Here is a 19453-nt window from a genome sequence, read left to right as displayed (position 1 = left end):
GCTCGTTGTAATTTAGATATATAATAAGCTCGATAGGTAAATATCCTAGAGCTAATTTAATATTTTAATTTTTTCCAGATACATCTGCCTTACTTTTAATGCTAGGTTTATTTATGGTGTCTTTTAAATTTAATAAAAACCCTTCACAATTTGCTGACGAGGAAACCTTGTTTATTAAAAAACTATATGTAATAATTATTGTCCGTAACTTGATGTCTACCACAATAAAAACACTGTTTTCAGAAACGATCGTACAAATAATTGATTTTGTTGTTGTTCCTTCTTATGAAACGGATTTTTAATTTAATTATAATTTGATTTCTAAATTTTAAATTATCAATCACATTACTAAATAAATATATATATATATATATATATATATATATATATATATATATATATATATATATATATATATATATATATATTAAGATAAAGAGAGAGAAAGAAGGAGAGGGAGGAGAGAGCGATAGCGCACAATTTTTTCCGAGTTTCTTGAATTACTCTTTTTCTATTTTAAATTTTACTTCTGGCTTTGTTTTTCTTCAATAGGATTTTATTTATTTAACGTTCCCCCCCCCCCGTAACGCTTCAATTTTTGACTAATCGGACACCTAAAAACTTGACGGAAATCACAAGCAAAACGGGAATCCAACTGGAAGTAACGCATTTGGCATGTGCTTCCACTCTGCCGTTGTGCTAGCCTAGTAGTATAACTGGCTTATCTGCACTCTAAGCTGACTCTCTCCTAAGAAGTTGCCAATTGTGCGGTTAAATTCCCACGTATTTATAATGGAAATTATTTTGTTCTCTAGAGCAATGAATATGATTACATCAAATAGCGTTTGAAGCAATAAATCAGATATAAAATCTTCCTGAAGATTCTAATCGCGTGCATAAGTATAACAGACCAACCGTAACTAGTTGGGTTAGTATTTATTGTACATATTATTAAGTATAATATTTCAAAAAAGATTTTCAGAGTGAAATGGTTTCAGAAAACATTATTCTTACAATAGAACACCCCTCTTCTATCTCTGTCTCTTTATCTCTTTTTTTTTAATCATTTTTCGCTCTCATTCCACAAGGTCAAAGTATTTAAAAATACTTTATGTCATAATAGGTCCATTATGGCTTCCATTCTCTTTTTTATTTTCCTTATCACCATCCCAGCACACACCCGCGCGAACAACTCTTTCGCTCTCTCTCTCTCTCTCTCTCTCTCTCTCTCTCTCTCTCTCTCTCTCTCTCTCTCTCTCCGTTTTCCTATTACTATCACCCTTTTTTCTCTTCTTTTTAACTTATTACACAATCCCGTTTCTCACTCCGGTTCTCTTATCATTCGCCATTTACTTACTTTATTTTTTAAATCAAAATAGTGTGTTCCTCATTTTTTAAAACATTGTGAATTTGAAGTGATTTTAAATTTAAAACCCAAACCTTATGTTTTTTTTTGTTTTCTTCTCTTTTTATTTTTGCTTTTTTTTTGTTTGTTTTTGTTTCTTTTTCTTAAAAAAAACTAAAATCTTAATTTCAATATTCTTAATATCGCCATAATCATAAAATGTCTTCTTTTTTTCTTTTTTTTTTCTTTTTTTATCGCTTCTTGTCGAAGACATTCTTTCTTCTTCAGAGAAAGTACTTGTTCGGTGTTAAAGTAGCTATCACTATTTTTAAAGTATCCGAATCGAAAACGTTTTAGCCGATTATAAAAATGATTCTTTTATTTTTATTTATTTTTTTTTAACTTAATTTTCTATTGTTGGTACTAGTAATTAAAAGAAAAATTCTTACTAATGTCAAAATATCCGCAAAATATTTCTATATGTAAAGCTTGGCTTTACACATAGAAATAAACAATACTTGATGAAAATGGCGCCGGAAAAATTGGCTGATGAAAATCGCATAAATAAAAATGATGAAAATCAGAAGATGAGTTCATCGAAATGTTGGTTATAATAAAAAAAAATATATATAAAATGTGAAGAAAATTATTTCTGCATTTAAAAAAAAACTTTCCTGTAAATTCCCACTCCAATGAAATTCTAATTTTATGTGATTTTGAACTGGAGTCGATAATTGTATCGGAATCGGGAATTTAAAAGAACATCGGCAATTGTATCGAAATCAGGAATTTAGAACAGAATCTGTAATTGTATTGTTATCGGGAAAATATTGCAATCGTTCCATCACTAATTGCTGGTAAGCAAAAACAAAGTCATATGTTATTTAATTTTTTTTTTCTTTTCGTGGTTAAAGATTTTTTGTTTGCGAAGCGTTTAGAGGCTTACTGTGATACTACTTTGCTTTTATTTCAAGGCTGAATATGGTTGTTATATTAGAATAATCAACTGCGCTTAAGTTTTCCTATAAGAGGTTCTGTCATTTTATTAGTCAGCTGGTCAATCTAGCAGGCTATCACCCTTAAGTTTTAAATAACATTTTTCGATGCGTTGACGATTGGGTCGTCCATCTGTTTGAAAACTTATCCCTTATTTAGATTTTTTTTATTCCGGATCTGAGTTGTATAGGTCGAAGATACCAGTCATTCTACGCATGCGCGATTATTAAGCTTGTTGTATATCCTATTGTGTAATTCAAGAATTGTTTCTTTGAACTTTTGTTCAAAAATTGGCAAAAGTCCTACTTCAAAATATGACGAAGCCTTCAACGAAATACGAAATCCCAAGATACATTTTTGTGATGATATATCGACTAAACAATATAGTCCTTAAGGGATATGCCAAGCCCAAAACATACAACCTGAATGCCAAGAAATATATATATATATATATATATATATATATATATATATATATATATATATATATATACTAGCTGGTCGCCTGGGATTTCCCGATTGTAAAATACGGTTAAATATTATATTTGTATTTATGCAGATTTCGTGTTCATTATTATAAAGTCAACTCTCTATTGGTAATCAGATTGCGTCAATATATAGTAGTGATTTCAAAACTTAAAAAGGACAACATCAGTTTAATCAATGAGAATCGAAACGTAAACATGTAGCTCCTCAGCATTTTTCGTTACCATCTGAACTAAGATCGCTCGCATATCAAAACCAAAGAATTGACGAACTTCAACGCATAAATATATAGTTGCGTATTTTATATCGACTGCCTGACAAGTTTCAAATTTAAAATTTTGACTCCTTAGCAGCTATTTTTATCGGCTAAAAATCAAATCGAATTTGTTCCATGGCATATTCCACTGAGCATATATAATCTCATAAATTTTTAAAAAGCAAAATCTGCTGGAAATCCTCATAAAACACTCATCATTGATCAATACACTACCCCAAAAGCACAGCTAGAATAACCCAACCATTCACTTTTTTATTTTTTATTTTTACATGGTATTCACCATTTATCAAGGCCCGGAAGCCATTCAGGGATAAGGGTTATTGCGTGTACAGTAATGAATGGGATAGTATCGTAGTAATCGTTATTATTGGAGATTTGATAAAGTGTCTTACTTAAGGGAGCGGTTCATCAGGAATTTGTTTATATTGGACTTGGAGACATCCAGCAAAACTGGCTGTGCCCATAATATTTCAATAGATATCAACTTTAATACAACGATCGACTTCGTTGAATGACTCCCCTACTCACCTCTCACATCAGATAACAAAGTAAACATCCATAACAGTCAGTGGACCTTGGTTCTTCGTCATCACTATCGACAAGGACACTACTGCCAACACCTGTATCCACACCACTACTTCAGAAATTTCCAGTACTGGACGATAGGCTTTTTGTATTTGAGGAAGAGCTATGTAAAACCAGTGAGGAGGTCCAGATAATACGGCTCGAGGAAAGATCTAATTTGCCAAAAGTACAATCTACGAAAGCTACAAGGGAAGCAATAAAAAGAGTGAATGTTGCTCTTAAGAGACTTGGGCTATATAACACACCGCTCATGGAGTTTAACCGGATATCTTATGCTGCAGGACACTATACTGTTATTAAAAACACGGTCCCTAATTTCCAACAGCAAAAGCGATGGGAGTCCAGAGAAAAAAAAAACAAACACTAAGCTAGAAACTGAAGCTCTAAACTCAGCTGAAACATTGCAAAAAGAAATTATCTCATATGGAACAATTCCTTGTCGCCGCGTCAGTGTATAGACGATTGAAGAACACCATATGCAGACTCTGCATAAAAAATCCCAACAAAATAGAGGAGATGAAGAACATAGCGAGTGAACTCGGAGCAGGATCCTACAATACTTGCTAAAAGAATAAAGAAAAAAAGAAAGCAAGAATATGGCGAAAACCGAAAATAAATAGGTTAAGCAATATGTACGACTATTCTACAGTAACCTAAGAAGGGACACAATAACGATAGAAAAGCCACCCGAAAAACAAGAGGTAGGGATTTATTAGGGGGGGGGGCTCTGTTCGAAAACAAGGTTACCTACAATGAAGAGGCCCAATGGATTCAAGATGTTGCCAAAAGCAACGAAAACAAACCTGTAATGCAAGAGTCGTAAAGAACAGCTGGTATGATAAAAACAATGTTGAGCGGGTTCCAGAACTACAATAATCTGGTATGGATAACCTACTGCATTTCTGGCTTAAATAACTAACATCACTGCGTGGTTATTATAGTAGTTGCTTCATCAGACTATTGAGGGGTGAAGAAGCCACGCATGGCTGTTAAGAGGTGATACAAATTTAATACCGAAAACGAGTGAAACGCAACATACTAGTAAGTACGAATCCAAGAAATCAAGAAAGAAAGAGGTAGTTTATATCAGCTAGTAACTTTCCTGGGCCTCGTCTCGCACATTAATCTCTTATCTACCAGAGACTCATCTAACTTTTTAGTACGTTTCTCTATCTCTTCAGGATGATAAACTTTTCTACTGATACAAAATTCAGTAGAAACGAATTATCATAATTTTGACCAAATGCTGTGTTGCTCTGTTTTTCTGTTTTGTTTTGTTTTTTATTTTGAGTTTGATTTAATAATTTAATGACAAAAAATCGTACGAAAAATTATCTTTGTCATTATTTAAATCAGGTTCCATCTTTATTTTTTATAGTTTTTGTTTGCTTGTCATAAATTAATGTTGCACCGGATTGTTAGTCGGTCGTGTTAGTGGTGTCTCCCACGTGACTCGGGTCAAATAACCTCAAGAAAAATGAATTGCTAAGATATATATATATTTCTGGACATCAATATCAAGATCCAAAGGCCACTCGAGCATAAGGGTTAATAAGTATAAGATTGTTACTGAGACAACACCATGATGGTCGGTAATGGTGAAACTAAAGTAAGGTTTCATTATTTAAGAGAACGGCTCAACAAGAAATTGTTTGCATTAGACTTGAAAACGATCGTGTTATACTCAGCTGATTAGCAGCTCTCTGCATCGTGTTTTACAGCCAGGTGACTCTAGAAAAGAAACTTTGCTCATGGAATCTTCGTTTAGTTTAAAACACAGATACAGAAATTGTTGACAACTGTTGTAGTTAGAGGAGTTTTTTTTTTGTTTTTTAGAGAGTGGACTGTAGTTAGACGCTCAGTCAGACACCTGGCATGAAAATGATGAGAGAGCAGAAATAGCCTCTCAACGTCCCTTCTGTAAGAAAAAGGTAGTACATAGAGGAAAAAGGCATCGCTCACTAGGCCTTAGTTCCACTATAAATCAAGCTTTATTTGAGCTTAATTATAACTTTACTTTAATACCTTAGTACTAAGAAGTGTAAGGTGTCTCCTCCTTATTATATAAGACGCGTTATTGTTTTAAGTAAATTCTACAAAAGGCCTAAATAGTATTTGCTATCAATAATCATAATTTTATAATCTACTAGCAGGTCGCCCGACGTTGCACGATTGTAAAATACGCATAAATATGCATAAACATCATATTTTAATTCACGAATGTTTCGTATTCATTATTAGCCAATCTCTATTGATCCAATATATAGTAATAATTTCAAAAATTATAAAGATCATAACGAGTGCCATCAGCTAGTACAGCCTAACGTTCACAGGAAACATGAGTTGGAATAATTACATTGAGAGCATTGCCAGGACTGCTGCGAAAAAGATGGGTTCTCTCTACCGTGTTAGAAAGCTACTAACGCTCGAAAGTATCCTGTACCTCTATAAGACCACTATTCGCCCATGTATGGAGTATCGTTGTCATGTTTGGACCGGTGCATCTGCTACTAGTCTCTCACTCCTAGACAACGTTCAAAAGAGAGTCGCCAACCTGATAGGTCCTGAACTATCATCCAAGCTTCAGCCTCTGTCCCATCGACGAAATGTAGCATCCCTTTGCCTGTTCTACAAGTACTTTAACGAACTGCTCTGACGAACTGCAAGCACTTGTACCCCCTCTACGTAAATACCCCCGACAAACCCGACAAGCAGTAAAATCCCACCCCTTCACAGTAGAGATCCCTAGATGTAAGAGAGCCTTCTACTCCAATAGTTTCTTCCCCAGAACCGCTAGACTTTGGAATTCCCTTCCGGGTTCCTGCTTCCCCAACTGTACTGACATGCAGAAGTTCAAGTGTAACGTGAACCGACGTCTTTCTGCCCAACTCCCCACATAGTACCCCTATAGCTTATGTCCCTAATAGAAGCCCCTACATCAAAGTGGAAATGTGCCTTGTTTGGGGTGAAAATGTAAGTAAAAAAAATGTTTAGCACTCCAGCCGTTACCGTTTGAGCTCTCGGCAGTAAGTGACTTTAAGCTATAAATGTTTTTTTGGGTTTTTTTGGTTTTTGTTTTTTGTTTTTTGCGTATGCCAAAAGTAAGTTTTACTGCTTTTACTTTTACTTTACTTGCTCCTGTCAAGGTCAACAATTTTTTTTTAATTTTAGCCATTTAGTTGCTATTTTTTTTTTACCAGCTGAAAACAACCGGAATTGCCCCATAAATTAAAAGCCTCTATATATCAATATCTATAATTAATCCTCTATATATCAAGTTTCACGTTTATAGACCAAAAATTCAGAGATAAGTTTGGTATAGACTTGCCCGCACACACAGGCAAAGTCACTATAATATATATATATATATATATATATATATATATATATATATATATATATATAAATAGATGTGCGTTTGCTAGACATTGTCTTCTAAATGTGATGCAATTATGCTCATTGTTGATAATATGCATAAATAGAAGTGAGCTTAATAGTTAAGTGAAACCAATCATCCAATAAAAAACCATAAAAAATGAATAATTGATTAATGAACGTTCATTTTTTCATAAAATATGCAAATTAGTTAGCCTTCATAAAGATGCTCGCATATCTATGAACAGGTATATCGAAAAGTTTTTTTTAATAATTTTAAAAGAAAAATTAGGCTTTTAATCTCAATGTAAGTGCAACACAAACTTCAACTTTATAGTTGCATAAATAAATAAATAGATAGATTATTTGTTAAGTCTGCGGTGTTATATCTTAGTAGAAAATGCATAAGAGGCGCCTTCGTTATTATTTACAGCAAGTGATATTCGTTTTTTTTGCACCTAAATTATGGGTAAGATTTCCGCTGCCAAAAGAGGCGCCAAAAGCGTTTCAGTCAGCAATTTAATTTCATCCAAAAGAATGTAACCCAAGTCGAAAATGTTTTTAATCACCAGACCAATGCTCTATTGAGAAATATTTATAGAAGAGTTTGATGAAGACGAGACTTACAATGAATTGCGTTGTTTTGTTCGTTTGTTTGTTTTGATTTATTTTAGGATTTTGTTTTACATGTTCAAGAAGTTTTACGAAAAAAAAAAAAAGACTAATTAAACTTTGGAACGGTACTTATACAGTTTAATCAAGCCATTAAAAAATGAAAATATCGAAAAAAGTTATATTGTACGTATCCTTTATGGAACGAAGTTCTCCCAAAAAAATTTCACTTAATTTCATCGAGTAGTTTTTTGTTTTGTTTTGTTTTTGTTTTTCTACAGCGAAAAAACAATTTGTTATGATCCTGAGCCAAATGTTCGATTTTCGGGAGGAAAGCTAGTAATAAAGATGGGAAGGGAGTGTCGGCGCTTTACATTGAGTTATCTCCCCGTGGCGTGTTCTAAAAAAGTCCATAATGGCTGACTTCAATGCGCTCTCATAAAAACGTGCTTTTCCGCTGTAAAAAAAAAAAAAAACTACTCGATCAAATTAAATGAAGTTTTTTTTTCAAAGATCTTCAGTCCAAAACGGATACGTACAATATAACCTTTTTTTCGATATTTTTATTTTTTGAATGTCTTAATTAAACTGTACACGTACATTTGGAACCAATCAGAAGTAGAAATGTTTTTTTTTTTACATCAGTTTTCTTTTTCAGTCCTTTCTTGTTTTAATATATTCGCTAGCCGTATTAGTACCGTATTATTCTACTTTGGGTTATAGCCAAGATTGTCTCCTATTTTTTAATTCCGATTTCTGCGCCGCAGAAAAGACGACGATAAAAGGCAAGATATGCTGACTTCTAATTAATATTTCTTTTCCTTTTCGATGATATGAAAGCCTCCATTTCTCCATGTTAAGAATAGCTTTCTTGATCATGTCTAATCATCCAGCAAAATAGACAGCAATCACAAAAAATCAAAAAGAGCAAACAATCTTGACTATCTCCAAACTTATGACCTATTTTTGTATATGACGTATATTTTATGACGTATATTTTAAGACGTATATTTTATGACGTATATTTTATGACGTATATTTTAAGACTTTCTTATTGCACAACAGTTTGTTTATTTCTATATTAGTAGTAGTAGTAGTAGTAGTAGTATTGCATAAAAGTAGTACTATTTTTTATTATTAAACAGAAGTATTATCATAATTTATCTTTAATACATAAACTTATTAGTTTATATTATTTTATATGAGTATTAGGTTTAATTTGTACGGCATAATCACGCTGACACACCGGTTCCCGTCAGATTACCATAGTTAAGCAACGATGAGCCTGGCCAGTACCAGATGGGTGACCATTTGAGACTTCCAGGTGCTGTATGTGGTTTCCGCTTATCTCGGCATTGTTTCCAGTCGTCCTGGACCTCTCCTTGCCACTGGACTCAAGCAGTGCCGATTCAGGAGAGGTGTGGTTGAGGATTGATCAACCCTTGCCACACAATTACACTCGCAGCTGCCCCTACAGGGGGTATCCTTTGTCTTTCGAGATTGAACGGAGGCAACGATATGAGTATGATTATTCTGCATTGTTCTTTAACAAAGTAAAGTTTCTTACAATTTTGCAGTCTAATTTTAATACGCGTCTGTGATGTGCTGGGACTCATGCAAGTTAGAGTTCGTCAAAAATGCCCGCGGAAAACATAAAGAAATATTAAAGGTTGGTTGAGTCAACATAAATGGAAAATGTTTTGCCAAATGCGTAGATATCAAAGAAAGAGTTGGGTAAAGAAAGAGTTGGGTGACTTGTTCACTTAATTAAAAATTACGGCTGATTGGAATACGCTACTATTCCCCAATTTAAGTTTATTCAACGTACGTTAACAATTCTAGTGTTTACGAAGCACACTATGAGTATAACTACTTATTCAAAATATTGAATATTTCAGATCTGCATTCAATTTCATCCCTAGTCATTAGACAATAAAGAAACAAGGTTTTATTCTCTGAATTTCAATTCTTATTTAGAGCCTTGAAGCTTGTCTTTAATTTAAAACATTTGCTACAAGGAAAATCATGAAATTGATTTTGACAACAACTGGAATAAGGATTCTAGACGTTTAGCAGATAACATATGGGTTTTATTCTTTGTGAGTGGCATAAAAGTTGTTTATTTCTTGTGCGTTCTGCGATAAATATAAACATCGATCGGCAGAAACTATCACTTCCTACATTGATGATTACGTAAGCGTGGAGCACTAATGTCGTCTGTAAGTAAAACTAATTAATACTATATTTTATAAATTATATATATATGACTACAAATATATTTTAAAGCCCCCCCCATTTGGGTAGAGCACTGTCGTAAATAATTCTCACTCGCTACTTAATTGGCTGAAAAATGCGAAGCTCACGGTTTGTTTACAAACAGGCGGTTTGGGCACTTTACAAGTAGCGGACGGATGCTTGTTTAGATAGATATTCGGACAAGTTATTTGCGGGCGTCGCTTCCGTGGTCTAGAGGTATAGCTGCCGACTGTCAACACGACAGTTCTAAGTTCGATCCTTGGCTTGGGAGAGATACTAGTCTAACGGCACTGAGGAGTTGTGATACAACGAAACACCACTGTATGTCGACAACTACATATATATATATATATATATATATATATATATATATATATATTTGTAGTTATCGACGAGATATAAATGGACAAAACTCATAGCCTGTTTACTTAGAATGGGGGCTTTATATCAAATTAACGATTGAATATTGTTAAATTACTGCTCATTTTTTAATTTGGTGAAAAACCTCGCTATCTTTATAAACAATGAGAAATATACTAGCTAAGTAAGAACGATAAGATCTTTTTATAAGTTTCTACTTAAAAATACGTGCTAATAATATTGAGTTATCATTCTTCTTTAGTTTTTTCCCCGACTTTTGGTGGCGATTATATTTTCCGAACGTTATTTTCATTTCGGCGTTTCATGGGTAAAAGAAAGTAATATATAAGTTTTTATATATATATATATATATATATATATATATATATATATATATATATATATATATATATATATATATATATATATATACACGTAAAGTTATGAACAGTACATTGGGCCATAGCAAAGCCTGGCTGAACTGCTGGTTTAGAAAGTAAACTTGACGACCGACAGACAGAACATGACATAACGTCGCGTAGACGCATCTTAAATGTAGATGTCATGCAGTAAAGAATGTTTAGAAATTCGAATTCGTCGGATAATACCGTTGAAAATTCCTTTAATTATGTCCCTCCTCAGCCTTCCAACAAAAAAAATATTTGTAAACCAATGTAATTAGTTATATTCTAAAATATATATATATTTTTTAATTTACGAAAAATAAAACATTATTTATATTTTAATTAAATTACGTGGGTCGTGGGAAGAACATCTCCGCACCAAACGGCAGGAGGATGAAAGAAATGTCGGTCTCTTGGAATTTTAAACTCCAACAACGCATCAAGTAACATCGTGGCTAATTTTACTTTCGTACACCAACAAGAGCAAACAAGAAAAAAAAAAAATTTAAAGAAGAAAAAAAAAAATTTAAAGAAGAAAAAAAAAATTTAAAGAAGAAAAAAAAAATTTAAAGAAGATAAAAAAGAAAAACGAAAAGATAATATTTGCTATCGGCAAACGACCATTCATAAAATACCAGATATATTTTTAGCTGCTATTTAATGCCGAACACAACTTCTAATGGCATTTTATATGAAACACGTGTAGCAATATACAGGAGTATGCTTAAAGATCTCCAACATTTTAAATGGATATGAACAAAGAACAAAACTATCTTTAAAAAGACATTTCAAAGAAATACATATAACCTGGTTTCGATTTTTTTTTTTTTTTTAATTATATCAGACGTTTTGCGTCCGTTGTTAGCAAAAGATTAATGTGGTCGTTCTTGAAAGTCCTCTATGATTATCTGTGTCATCCCAACTGGAATTGAACAGAGTTTCGCTTTGATCCTCTTTTTTTTTAAATCATCAATGGTTTGTGACTAAATTATATTTTGATTATTCGGACTAGTGTTATCATTTTGCATGTTATCTTCAACGTTTAATTCGATGTAACTCCTGACCTTCTGTTACCTATTGTCGAGCTTAGGCATCTGTACGGCATCTCCAACCGAACCCTTTATGCGGTACTTATATATCGATATACGGCATAATCACGTTGACACACCGGTTCTCGCCAGATCACTGAACTTAAGCAACGTGTAGCCTGCCCAGTACCAGACGAGTGACCATTTGGGAAGTCTAGGCGTTGTATGTACCCCGCCGAGTCGTAGAAATTTCCGGGTTGGTATCTGGGGGCGCATTAATTCACTGGGAGAGATGCGCCCGCAGTCTTCTTTAAGACATACATCCAGGAGAAGGAAATTCTGGTGTAAAAACCTGCGGTCTACTGAATACTCTGTCCTGTGACAGTCATATACACCGACAAAGTTTGGCAGTAATACCAAAAATTGTGGATAGTTCTACAGAAAGCCTTCAATACTATAAACAAATCATCTGAGTGAATTTCCGAGCAACTTAGCTGTTGTGGTGAAAGCTCATTTGTTGAAATCCACGCGGGGGTCCATCATATATCGATGTTATCGCGATAAAGCCGGACTTTCACGAGAGATTCTGGGCCGATAACGGAAAGAACCGTTTTAAAGTGTTGCCGATAAATTGTTTAACTATAACTGTTGTAACTTTGTCAAGAAATTCATTGAATTATTTTATCGTTTGCTTACTTGAATTTGATTGGCTATGTGTTTTCACATATTCCGAATTTTCCCATTATCTGCCCGGAAACGCTCGTGAAAGTTCGGCTTTATCGCAGTAATGCAGATGCATAAGTAACCTGTATGCAATCCACAGGAGTAGCTAGCTTTCGGTCTGTGAGCCACAACAAAGTTGAAGTCTTAATTTATTTGTAATTGTATTTTTAGTATCACCCAAACTGAGGATCGAAACTTAACTCACCGTTGCGTCATGGTTATACGACCTAAACGTTGTGCCAACAATATCCAAGAACATTAGTTAGAATAATCCAAATAATAAAAACTAAAAATCGTCATTTACAATACTTTTGAAACAAATCGTAACTGATGTAGGACAAACATTTTTAGTAAACCTAACGGCCAAAGGTCAAATGTAAAATACGATGACCATGACGGTCATTGCGTCTCTCTTAAAGAAGTCAGACTCAAAGTAAACATCTATCACAAAACTTCCTGATCATTTATATAGAAATAAAAAAAAACAATGAATACAAAAATGAATACAAAAATGAATACAAAAATGAACGTAATGATTGACGAAGAAAATGCAAATAGGAAGCGAGTGAGACTTGTTCCGCCTCTCTACTGCCACTACAACCTCCAACCGGCTCTCCGAATGTGGAAAGTCTTTGTTCTCTAATCTGCGTTAGACATCATTGTTTTCTGTTATAGATTAAAATAATTGCTTTGGTAATTGATGAGGAGAATGTAAAAGATACCACCTAGCTAACCAACCTACATCTTCTTCCCTACGCCTAGAAAATACCGCATAATGCCAATTTGCTCGCGTCCCCACGGCGGCAGAGTTATACACAAGACCGAGTTTTAATGTGGAGAAATTCAGCTCCCACATTTTTTTAGGAACACAAAAAATACAATCGTCTTAGTGATCTCTTTTCAACGACCGAGGACAGAACGGATGTGTAGTAACAGATCAGATACTACACTTTGAAATATTTATTTGCAGAATATATTTGCAGAACTTGCTCTCATACGTACGAAACTGTTTAAGCATTGCCTTAAGGAGAAGTGCTTTCCGACTCCCTGGAAAACCTCATCAGTATGCCCTGTATTTAAGAATTTAGGTGATAAGTCATCTCCCTCTCAGTACAGACCAATAAGTCTCCTATGTGTTATGAGTAAGTTGCTGGAATCCATATTAAATAGAGAAATAGTAAACCACCTCAGCAGAAACAATCTTCTTAGTGACACACAATATGGTTTCCGCTCTGCAAGATCTACCGCATATGTGCTAACGGTTATATCTCACAGGATTAGTGAATTTCTTGACAAAGGCTTCCTTTCTAGGTCAATTGCTCTTGACATATCAAAGGCCTTCGACAAGGTATGGCATAAGGGCCTACTTCACAAGATTTCCAGCTACGGTATAACTGGAAATGTTTTCTCAATCATTAAATCATTTCTCTCCGATAGGCTCATAAGAGTAGTGGTCGATGGACAAAAATCAGAAGCCTGCAGTATTAATGCTGGAGTCCCTCAAGGGTCAATCCTGGGACCAACTCTCTCCTGATCTACATCAATGACCTCCCTAAACACATACTTAAATCATTCGTTAACATCTATGCTGATGACACTACCATCTACGGCAACACATAAAAGGCTGTAAATGACAAAGTTCTCTCTGATTCTCTCTCCTCTGATCTCGAGCGCGTGGTTCAGTGGGGGAAGACGTGGCTGGTTACCTTTAATGCATCTAAAACCAAACTCCTATCTTTACATCATCAGCGCTTTGATCCCATCTGGAATCAATTGAAATGAATTGCTCTTGTCTAGGAGAAGCCCCGTGTTTTGACAAGCTTCTGGGTTTGTCCTTTACTCCTGATCTGAAATGGAACACATACATCAAGTCTGTTGCCAAGGTCGCTGAAAAGATGGTGGGATCCTTCTACCGCTCCAGAAGATATCTCACTACTGATGCAATTCTCTATCTATATAACAGCCAAGTACGTCCAAGGATGAAATATTGCTGCCATATCTGGGCAGGAGCTGCTAAAAACAGCCTATCCTGCCTTGACAGAGTACAAAATAGACTTCGTGTCTTATTGGGGGATGCCCTTTTCTCTACCCTGCAACCTCTCTCCCACAGAAGAGACGTTGCGAGCCTATCTTTGTTTTATCGTTATTTCCATGGCAAGTGCTCGTCTGAACTCCAATCTCTGGTTCCCCCTCGCCAATCTTTCACGAAAAACACCCGTCTAGCTGAATCTACTGTGAAAAAATTCCCGAACTCTTTATCTGTGCCTAAATCAAAACGTGGATTCCATGAACAAAGCTTATTTCTTAGAACTGCCCGCTTGTGTAACTCTGTTCCGTCTACCTGCTTCCCACCTGACTACAACTTGGATGTTTTCAAGTCCAACGTAAACAAATTCCTAATGAACCGCCCTCTTAAGTAAACACTTCATTAAATCTCCACACTAACGTACTGTACTTGCAATAAGGGTATCCTTGAGTGGCTTCTGGGCCTTGATAAGTGGTGACCACCGTGTAAAAAAAAAATTAAAAGCTTAGAACTAAAACAAATATGCACAAGGCCATCCAAAGTGTGACGAGAAAGGAGATCGTTGGTTATCTTTGGTCAAAAGTGATAAAAAATTCTACCCCACACTTGACTAGAATTATCTCAGTTAACCACAATACAGCATTTACTCTACGAGCCATTCTAATTAAGATATCCTAATGGCTATGAGGATGGAAGTCTGCAAATAGATAAATAAATATACAAATTACTCATCTCAAAAGATTCCAGTAAAAAAATAATATCTTCAAATTTGTTGGAAATATTATTTTTTGAAAATTATGTCCACGCACAAAATTTATAGGAATAACACGGGAACTGGTAAAAGAACAAAAGATGTAAAAAATCGGTTAGTAAGTTTACGACTCTCCAAATTATATCTCTAAATAATAGACCGCCTACTGCTTTCCTTTTTTGTTTGTTTTGATTTTGTTTTGTTTTGTTTTTTCAGTACCGAAAACAAGCATGTCAATATTTAAATGAGAACAGGGTCTGTCGAAAAAAAAGAAAACGGGGGATAGAGTTTGGAGAATAGACAGTGTCATTCTAATATAACCGCAATTTGGCAGAGGCCTAGGACAAAAATGTGAAAGTGGGTAGGTATCTCAGAGGAGTTCTATTAAAAGTTGGTAGGATTAACTCATTCATTCGACCGGCTAAGAGATTAAACGTATCAAAAGTGATGGGGGCCGAAAGGGCTAGATATTACGTGCGCCAGGTTCAGACAGGGAACGCGTACGAATAGTTAATTCATTTTGTACATACAACTTCACATGTATCCTATTTTTATTGTACTTCCTGTTATTAAACGTACGTCCAACATATATTTCTACATAGAAATGCTTCTAAAACCAGCGTTCGCTGTCGATTCGACTTCTGTGACGTCATATTTTTACTTTACTTTCATATCCATTTGCTGTCGAACCGATTTAGCCTAATACATTGTGTTTTCAGCTTATTATGATTCAGTCGGGGAACGAGTCTGTTTTGCAGATTTCGTGTCATTACGGTCTGTAATATTCGACCTATTCAAAGCTTAATACTAGTTCATGTAATCGCTGTCCGACCTATGGTAACACGTGGGTGATGTGTAGTTGTAAAATATTCTGTGGAGACTTTTTATCACTCAAAATACCAGAGAGATTTAAGAGTCGTTATCAGCGAAATTGGTAAACGGCTGTTCGGAAATCGCATAGCGATTTACAAAGGTTATTGAAAAAATATTTAAATGCTGGATATTTGAAAAGACTTGTTGGCACTAACCCCTTCCCCCTCCCAGAAAACGCCGCCTTTTTTATCAGTGAGCAATCACTGAAAATAGCCATTGTGAGAACACATACATTATAATAAGTAATAAATATACGTTTTATAAGGAAATAGAATCTCAATGGCTAGTTGTAAATGCAGTCCAGCTCGGGGAGCTGTTTTTAAGTCATTAGGAGGGCTATGACAACAGCACATTCTTTTCATTGTTTTGACTCTCGGGTGTGTATCCGCTGATCTCTTGTATACTGTTATATAGAGTGATGTGGTTCTCATTTGATTAAGTGTGTCTAACTGTGTCAGATATATACTCGAGAGTCAAAATAATAAAAATAATATGCTGTTGTCATAGCCCTAGTCATTAGTTATAAAGAAAAAGGTTTTATGTGCAGATAACCTAACGCAGAGATAGCGCAATCTGTAAAGAACCCATTGGCGACAAGGGCTATGTCCTTAACAGCAGATACGTCTTTTGAATTAAGTAAAAAAAACAACAACCGAATAAACGGTTTTTGATTTTGAACTTTACGCCTTTTTGTTGTTTATTATAGGATCAACTACTGTGCTTTGCCGTTAAGTGCAGGCTGAACACGTCGAGCATGTTAATTATTAAGGCAGAGAAATAAGCAGTTATTTTACCTTGGTAACTCACGCTAAGAAAGCGGTGTGTTGCAATCAACAAAGCCTAAAAGGAGCATAGTTGTAACTCGTCTATTGTTTTAAAACTATTTTTCTGTTGATTTCATTTTTTTTCACATGCAGATCTTAAACGCGTTAGTTATAACAATGTTTAACGGTGGCTTAGTGGTTAGAAACAAGAAATGAAAACCTGGGTGCACCACGTTCGAATTTAGTTGGTTCCGCAGAAACCCACACCTTGAATTGTGTGTAACCTATTGGAGTTGAATTAGATAAAGCAAATACGATTGATTTTTTTTTGTAAACTTTTTATTTCCACATATACAGGTGTATAAAAAAAAAGGTATACACGTGTCGTAAGATGCATTACGGGTGCCACATGTGTGAAGGTGTCGCTCAGTGCGCTATTTCTTGCCTGCACGGAATACAAAAGTGATTCGCAATCTAGATAATCTCTTCGCTTCCGTACAGTTTGATTCTCAGCGATAACACGCTGTTAGTCTGTAACATACAGTCTGTAACATACAGTCTGAAACATACAGTAATTTTCAAATGCCTCACCGTCCCATCTACAACATTCATAGAAAAAGCTTCTCTTCCTACAACCATTTGCGAATGCGTTTCCTTGCTTCCTATCCGTACTTAAAACCAAACGGATTTATCATAAACAGTTTATTTCGAAGAGCGTCCCAACTTTGGAGCACATTGTTGCAAAGCTGTTCCCGGCAGACAATAACATGATCGCCTTCAAGTCCAAAGTCAATAAATACTAGTCGAGCTGTATTTTTAAGTAATCAAAATAAAAGGTGTAGAAATTTGATCATGGGTTTAGTTTCAGCAGATTTGTAACTCCCGATCTCCTTATTTTGTCCTCGCATTCCATGAGCGATGTTTCTGACAAAGGAGGGGGGGCTGTTTTTTTATCGTAATCTTTTATCTCACATTTATCGTTGAATAGCACGCCACTTGGTGTTTTCCTGTCGTAATATTTTGATTAAAAAAAAACACATTAAGAAATTTACGTGTGGGATTTGAACGTACAAACCACGTCATGCAAAACAAAAAAAAAAGCAAAAGAAAACGTAAATTTTCAAGTTTTATAAAATTCTTTGCACTTAATGAAAAAATAAGAAATTTACGTGCGGAGTTTGAACCTACAGACCACGTCATGCAACAAAAAAAAACGCTATCAATTTACTTACAGTAGAATTTTCATGGCCCGTTGTTCTATCATTGTTGCTAACGATGACATGGAAAAAATGTATTTACCGATAATTGATGAATTAAAATAACGGTTTCCATTATCGATTATTAGTAATTATCGGGGTTATTCTGTGACAAAACTTGACTAAGATCACTACGAGACTTATACACTAAAGTTCTGCAAATTTTAAAGAAAATCTGTTCAGCTATTTCGGAGTCTATAAGGAACGAACTCACACACACACACAGACAAAGTTGCATTTTTATAATTATAGAAATTAGTTTCTGGCCTTGAAGTGGTATTTACAGCTTCTTACATCAAGTGGCTTCATGCTTGTCTGGAGCGATTTTTTTAAATCCATTTCATTTATCGTATGCAAGCGTCTCATTGTATTGTTAATTATCCAACTTCGAGTATCAATAACTCTTTTCTTCGACTAACTTTTTGTTTAAATAAATTGTGATTCATTTGTGTTGTTTCAATCAACCGATGATAAGTCGTTTGATTTTTATTTATTTGCTGTGGAAAAAAAAATTGAAATAACGATGTTATGTCATCGTAAATTACTGCTGGAACTTAGAAAACCAGTTGAAGAATGAATGAAAAAGACTATTTTAAAGAAAGTTGAAAACACATATTATTGTGCAAAGTGTCATGAACAAAATTAAACATAATTGTGAGACTAATTGTTTAAAACTTACATAACCGCAGATATCGATGAGATCCACAGAAAAATGAAAATTGATATAAACTATTGTTCACTAGACGGATCTGCTTGAAACTTTCAGGTACAAAAGTGGGGAAACAATGGTTGGCAGAAAACGGCTTCTCCTGAAAGAAGAGAAAGGCGAGTACATCAACTAAGACGGAGAGCAAACTATACGTTGTTTTTACAAAGGGATTACCACATATCAAGGTCTGGATGCCACTCGAGGATAAAGGAATAATGTATGTATTGTAGTCATTGGGATAGTAGTGCAGTAATCATTTGTGGTTAAAATTTGGTACAATCAGATTTTTTAGGGTGACGGTTCAATAAGAACTTGTTTACATTGGACTTGAAGACGACAATATTGGAGTCAGTTTAAAAACTGACCAGCGGAACAAAGTTCCACAGACGGGCAGTTCAATGAAAAGAGCTTTGCTGATGAAATCCACGTTTAAGTTTTGGGCACCAATAGAGAGTGGGGCGAATTTATTGATAGTGTTTTTGGCTTATTCCAATAAAGAAAGATCTGGTTACCAGCAATTGTCTATACAATAGAACCCCGGTATACGGCATTAATAATTAGTAACAAAATACAGTACAGTATATAATACACATGTATATAATCAAACAACATTATAAATAACACTGT

The sequence above is a fragment of the Euprymna scolopes genome, chromosome 13 (assembly GCF_053919585.1).
Source record: "Euprymna scolopes isolate OS-2025 chromosome 13, ASM5391958v1, whole genome shotgun sequence".
Lineage (NCBI taxonomy): Eukaryota > Metazoa > Mollusca > Cephalopoda > Sepiida > Sepiolidae > Euprymna > Euprymna scolopes.
Note: the sequence above shows the minus strand (reverse complement) of the source record.